Source organism: Capra hircus, chromosome 24 (genome assembly GCF_001704415.2).
Source record: "Capra hircus breed San Clemente chromosome 24, ASM170441v1, whole genome shotgun sequence".
NCBI lineage: Eukaryota > Metazoa > Chordata > Mammalia > Artiodactyla > Bovidae > Capra > Capra hircus.
In genome coordinates this window covers 17,404,334-17,411,586 of record NC_030831.1, presented here as the reverse complement: position 1 = coordinate 17,411,586, position 7,253 = coordinate 17,404,334, and positions in this window count along the sequence as shown.

Here is a 7,253-nt window from a genome sequence, read left to right as displayed (position 1 = left end):
GTATATGATTAGAAGAAAAACAAAACTATAAGACTAAGCTTTCAAAGCTATGTGTTATTTAGTATTAAACCTGCACAAATTAATGCTCAGTCATGTATTGTTTACTTGAGTATATGTAAATCATATATATATGAGTATATAAAGAACAAATAAATATACATATATGTTTGTATATATATGCTTCCCAGGTGGTGCTAGTGGTAAAGAATCCACATGCCAATGCAGGAAATGCAAGAGAAATATGTTTGATCCCTGAGTCAGGAAGATCCTTTGGAGGAGGAAATGGCAACCCATTCCAATATTCTTTCTTGGAAAATTCTCTGGACACATTAGCCTGGCAGGCTGCAGTCCATAGGGCAGCAAAAAGTCAGACACGACTGAATGATTGAGCACATGTATAATGTATAAATATATATATATATATATACACATACTCATATATTTTCCATATTCTTAATGTAAATTAAACTGAGTTCCCAACAGTATGTTAACTCAATATACCAAACAAACCTAGAGCTTATAAAATAGTCCACATTGCTCATTACATGTCTCTTACATTTAAGTCATTATAAGATTCTGAAGGTCAAAATCTGTTATATTCTACATTGTGCTGAGCATTGTGTCAAACCCTAAGAAGGTACATTCAGGTGAGGAGATGGACTTGATTTCATAGCTAAAGGAGTAATTTATTCTTGAGAAGTAGAAGTGTGGGTACTAGGAATGAAGAGCAGGACTAAAGCACCAAACTTGATATTTCATGAATTTAGGAAAGATTTTCAAAAGAAGCTTTATACATGGGAGTCGACATTTTGTTAATAATTTCTTTCTTGAGAGACTCATGCATCTTGTACTGTTTTCAGCTCTTTCAAATTCTCTCTTCTGCTGATGTAGCAAGAATCAGCAAATTCAAAGTAAAGCTAAAAGAAGCCTGGAAGCTCAGCCTCTGGGCAGTCATTTTCAGTATTTATGAGTGCCTGTAAATGGCTAGTGAGCTAGTGGTAGCACCATTGATTCTATTTTTAACAGTTGACTTCCTCACAATCAATGGGATTGACCAAACCAACTGTCAAGTCAGCAGCAACCAGGCGATGGCACACTGCGGTCCATTAACATAGCCTGTGGCTCCAGGTAGGCAGATGCCTCCGACAGAGCTCTAAGCTGGGAACACATCCTCCAGCACCAAACATGCTCAACTCTCCTCTCAAGGCCAGCTGACCCCATCACCATGGAAACTTCTTAAAGACCCAGAAGTAAATTGTGCAGCTCTTTACCACCCTCTGGTGTCCAGTCTTCCAAAAACCCAAAACTCTCCTGGGTTTTCAGAATTGGACAATGACCATTCCTGCCAAAAGCGATGTACTTCCTTGGGATGGTCAGCAATTTAGAATGAGAAACTCTTTAATCTGACATCACCTTTTATGTTGACTAAGGAGTATTACTAGTGGGAAAAATTTCCTGACTATCATCAAATTAAGTGGAACTGGTATAACCAGCCGAGTGTGTTTTTGCATATAGGGTGTTGGAGAAGACTCTTGAGAGTCCCTTGGACTACAAGGAGATCCAACCAGTCCATTCTGAAGGAGATCAACCCTGGGATTTCTTTGGAAGGAATGATGCTAAAGCTGAAACTCCAGTACTTTGGCCACCTCATGCAAAGAGTTGACTCATTGGAAAAGACTCTGACGCTGGGAGGGACTGGGGGCAGGAGGAGAAGGGGACGACAGAGGATGAGATGGCTGGATGGCCTCACGGACTCGATGGACGTGAGTCTGAGTGAACTCCGGGAGTTGGTGATGGACAGGGAGGCCTGGCGTGCTGCGATTCATGGGGTCGCAAAGAGTCGGACACTACTGAGCGACTGAACTGAACTGAACTGAACATGCAAACTGACGCTCTGAAATCTGAAATACACTCTGGGTTACACAAAGTAAATTTTTTTAGAAAACAGCTACTTGTCAGAAGTCAGTAACTATTTTAATTGCTCTTTTAAGAGGATGAAAGATGCAGATAAAGAGAAAGTAGCCAAGCTAACACTTGAATTACCTCTCAAGCTTCTTCTCCCATCTTTATCCATGGCAAGTGTCAGGAAAGAGAAATGCTGTGGAGTGGGCATCAGATTTGGGCCGTGGGCTGGACTCCACTTTCAGATTAAATGTGACTTTGGACAAATAACAATCCCTAGGAATCTCAGTTTTCTCAAGTATAAAATAAGAATATAAGTCCAGGTCATCTTTGTCATCTGGAGGTGGAAATATGGAAATCTGAAGTCCTATGAGACTGTCAGAGTTTAGGTTTCCATCCTACCTGAAGATGGCTGATGGGTACATGGATTTCATTAACCTCCTTATGCATAAGTTTGAATCTATTCATAATAAAAAAATTAAATGACTTACAATTGGAATCAATTTTCATGTTCTACTGAATATCAAATTAATGAGACTCTATAAAATAGAAAGAACAGTAGATTCCCATTTTAAACTCTCTAATGATTACATATTTTAAAATAAGCATGGGCAGCTCAAAAAAATCTCCCCCTTTTTAGAGTGGCCTTAAGCAATATATGAGAAGAAGTGAATTAGAGAGAGGGATTTCTGCAGAAGAGTGTCAAGTGTTCTTCATATGTTTTTTTATCATAACCAAGCTCACTTATTAAGATACTACTAGGTACCAAGAGTTTGAGAGACCTCATTTTATTTAATACCTCCTAACATTCCTGCAAGGTAGATTGTCTTATTTGCATTTTCTAGAAAAGGAAACTCAGCCTCAGAGATGCAAAGCAATTTGTCCCAGTTAACATGCAACCTGTAGCACTCATATTCAGGCCAAATTTTGTCTGAACCCAAGCTGTTTTACTTTCCACAGAAGTAGCGTCTTTTCATCTAAAGAGCAAAATGGGAAAGGGAAGGAATTCCTGAATCCATTATTCTGGCAGAAGTCTTCTAAATTTCTTTTTGCCTAACAGTGGATGGTAATAAGGAGTCTCAGAGGCAAGTGATGCTGTCTGCATTCCTGTTTTGTCTCCCTGACAGCAGAGGCCCACAGCAGGCTGCTGGGGTCCTTCCCCACTCAGAACACCATCTAAAGCAGAGAAGCTCCATGGACTCATTCACCTTTCTACAGCCTTTAATTGAACATCTACTGTGTTCCATGTACCTCTAGGGAAGTAAAACTTTAAAATTCTTTATCCAGCTAAAAAAATATCACAGATGCCTCCAAGGGAATAAAGATGGTGTTGCTCATCCCCTCCTTCGAAGAACTCACCAGGCTGTGGCTTCCAGAAGACACCGGCACAGCCATGGGAATTGTTCCCGGGTCCATCTGCTCTTTAACTGCTGCCCCAAGTAACCTCTTTAGTCCCTGACTGCCAGGAAGTGAGCTCTGGTTAGAGAAAGGAAGGGCTGGCGTGTTTCTCTATCTTGGAGAAAATTAAGGAAATTTTGTATCCAAAGTATATAATTACTCTACAGTCATAGAGATGTAACACTGAAAAGGCTGGACACCAGCCTGTGTTTCCAATTGTCTCTTCATTTGACCTCTCATATCACCATGCTTTTGAACTGTGGTGTTGGAGAACTCTTGAGAATCCCCTGGACTGCAAGGAGACCCAACCAGTCCATTCTAAAGGAAATCAGTCCTGAATATTCATTGGAAGGAGTAATGCTGAAGCTGAAACTCCAATATTTTGGCCACCTGATGCGAAGAGCTGACTCATTTGAAAAGACCCTAATCCTGGGAAAGATTGAAGGTAGGAAGAGAAGAGGATGACAGAGGATTGGATGGTTGGATGGCATCACTGACTCAATGGACATGAGTTTGAGTAAACTCCAGGAGTTGGTGATAGACAGGGAAGCCTGGCGTGCTGCAGTCCATGGGGTCACAAAGAGTCAGACACGACTGAGCAAATGAACTGAACTGAACTGAACTGATCACCATATTTCACTCTAACTCACCTGAGATGTCTTAATAGAAGGACTGCAGTCCTAAGGCCAGGCTTACCATATATATATAAATCTCTGTGGTTCCGCTTTGTAAAGAGAAAACAGGCAACTGTTACCTACTGTTTCTGTCCCCTGAATGCATTTCCCTTTCTGGATATTGAAAAGATTTGTGCCAATACCTGGAATGATAGAAGGTCAAAGGCATTTTCCACAGTCCCCTCCAGCCAGGACTGCTAATGTGACTTACAGGCCATTTGCTCATTTGGAAAGGAAGCAAGCTTGTCTCCAAGAGCACTGATAACTGTGGCAAACTGGCTGAGCCTGGAAAGAAAAAGCCACTTTCCCTGGAGGAGAGGTTGGAAATTCTTGGCACTGTGGGTCTTCAGCATTTTTAGAGCTGGAAAATCTACCATGGTTCACAGACCTAGAAATCAGAGATGTAAATAGAGAAAAAAGGATACAAAGACTACAGAAAAAAAAGAAAGAAAGAAAGAAAAAAGACAAAGGCAATCTAGCAGGGCAAACACAACTAGGAAGTTTAGAATGGAAAGCTCAAGCACAAAGCAAGGACATTCTCCCTCTGCAAAGCTCTAGAGACACTGAGAATTCAAGGTTTTAGAAAAGCAAACCATTAACATATTTTTTTCTTTCCATTTTTTTCTAAGCTTTCACTAAATCCTCCTTTTTCCTTTCTAAAGTTCTTTACTTCAGGATCGCTGGGTTCTACTGTGTTTAAAGGGGAAAAAAAGAAAAAGGAACTATAAACCTAAATTATAGCCAATCAGATTGTACTCACAGCTCAACTACTAGACAAATTGCAGCTCATGAAATTTGCTATGGGTCAGGAGACTGAGTAATTTTATTTTAATCAGTCTTATTTGAAGCTGGAATGCCATTGCAGCAAATCCTCTGAACAGGATTTCAGTGGGGATAGAGACTGGTCTTTTTTTCCTCCCTTCTCCCGTTTTTCTTTCTTCCTAGTAAACTGTTGCAGGTCTCTGGGTGATAATAGGAAATAGAAGTTGAGATAGTCCAATTGTATTCCAGTTTTGAATGAAAGCATGTCTGGAGCTTACGTTGGCTCCAGCCTTCCTGACAATGCAGGATTAAGCTGTCCAAATCGTGTCCCCAGCACTCATTTACATGGAGACATCCCAGGCAGACCTCAGGTCGGGCCCCAGAGCCAAAAATGCTCTGCTTATCCCTGGGCCTTTCTGGCAGTGCGGATTTCTGGGACATTATTCCATGTCACACGGGACCTTGCAGGCTGCTGCTGAATCGGATGGACTGATATCACCACAACACAGCAGCCTCCTCGGTGAGAGGGAGCAAACTAGGGCCTTTTAGCATCACCAAAGTACAGGATAGAGGCTGCATTATGCTTCTCCGCATCACTCACTGTGTTAGGTTAAGAGGCAGCATTAAACTAGCACCCCGTCTTCTCTTTACTTTGAAATTCAGTTTATGGAAGAATCCATGCAATGGTGAAATGTGTGACCTGGTAAAGCCCACCTTCCAAAGAAGACCATGTGGCAAGAGCCTGGCCTGATGCCCCAAGTGGAGTCTGGAGTAGACTGGTTTGGTAGTGCTAGCAATTTTGAGAGTTCATGCACACCCTATTGTGCATGTAAATACTTCTTATGTGAGTGGCTAGAAATCTGACACAATCTATGCTGTTCCTCTTCTTGATAAGGTTTTTTTTCCCCTTTATAGTTTTCATTTCAAGTTACTTCACTCTTCATTTTAGGTCAAAGGAATTGCTAACTCTAGCCAGATAATCTTTGATTCATAATCGTTCTGGCAAACCAACAAAGGAAGAAACCCACAAAAGAAAAGTTTGAAATTTTGGGAGCCTTATCCATGTCTTTGTGTGTTAACAATAAAAGATCGGAAGCCTCTTTTTCCAGAAAAGTACAAAGGATAGAGAAGTAAGAAGACATTGTGAATAACCTCAAGTAGCTGTTACCCTCAGACAGCTGGCTGATTGTCTGAGGGGGGGAGGGATATAGACCAGGAGTAGCTGTGTCCTCCTCCTAGAATGACACCAAAAATGGCAGGCAATGGCGAGAGTCCATTCTACCATGAGATCATACTAAACTGTGTAATCTAAGGTAATCACTTTGATAATACTATTAACTAATGCTTATTTAGTACTTAATATGTGGTAGAAACTGTGTTTTGTGCTTTGTGCATATTATCACATTAATTCTCTGAACAATATTATGAATAATCACTAATTTTGCTTTACACAAAAGAAACTGAGTTAGAGACGTCTGTAACATACTCAGGGTCAACCAGCTAGTAAAGGACAGAATCAAGTTTCCAGTTCAGACAGTCAGATTCTGGTGCATGTAAAATTAACTACTCTGCCATTCTTCTTTTAAGACAAAGGACCCAACAGGAAATAATGGTAACTCAGATTAAGGAGAAGTTGAAGAGAGGTGATCTGTAGACATGCATAAGCAAACACTTGGAGCAGTTACCAGGTTCTCACTGAGTACGTCAAGTTTTAGAGACTGGTTAAGAGTGAGATAGAGTGCTGACACCAGAGGTAACTTGGACAAGACACAGCAAAACACATACTACCCAGTTAGCACATCTGAGAGCCAAGGTTACCCCTCAGGTTGAGAACCAAGTAGAATTCTGGTTTTTTGGAAGGAGGACATTTGTAGAGAGTGAGTCTTGTTGCTGAGTCAAGACTTGTGCTAGAAGGAATACCTTGATCTCCTTAATCTACTGGCTCCTATGACCAAGATGAATGCAAAATCCTAGAGAATATCAAATTCACAGTTACTCCTGAATCTGGTTCTTCAGCCACAGGCATCAGGAAGCTTGAGGTGCTTGCTCAACTACAGATCCCTAGGCCTGTACTGAATTAGAGGAGGAGAATTCAGGAAACTTGTTTTACCAGAAATCCTATAGAAATTTCATTCAGACACTAAAATTTGAGAACCAGTGAATTCAGCTGTCGGGGGGACTCAAAAGACTACTTCGGCAATAGAAGGGACAGCTGCAAAGGCAGGAAACAGGGAGAATCTGGCTCTAGGTGTGACTAAGCAGGTTGGGATAGGTAGTCCACAGGGCAATACTGTTGCCATTGTCAAATGTATTCTTACAGGTAATTTAAATTGTATCATTATTTTTTTACCTTGGGGTTATAGTTTTTAAATAATTTAAATATAAATAATTTTTAGCATTTTAAAATAAAATATAGTGTGGTTTATTCTTAGATTTCATTTCTAAGAAGAATAAGAACTTGGTTTCTTTTCTTAACATGAATCTAAGAAAATAAATTTTTTTCTTACTAAACTTAAA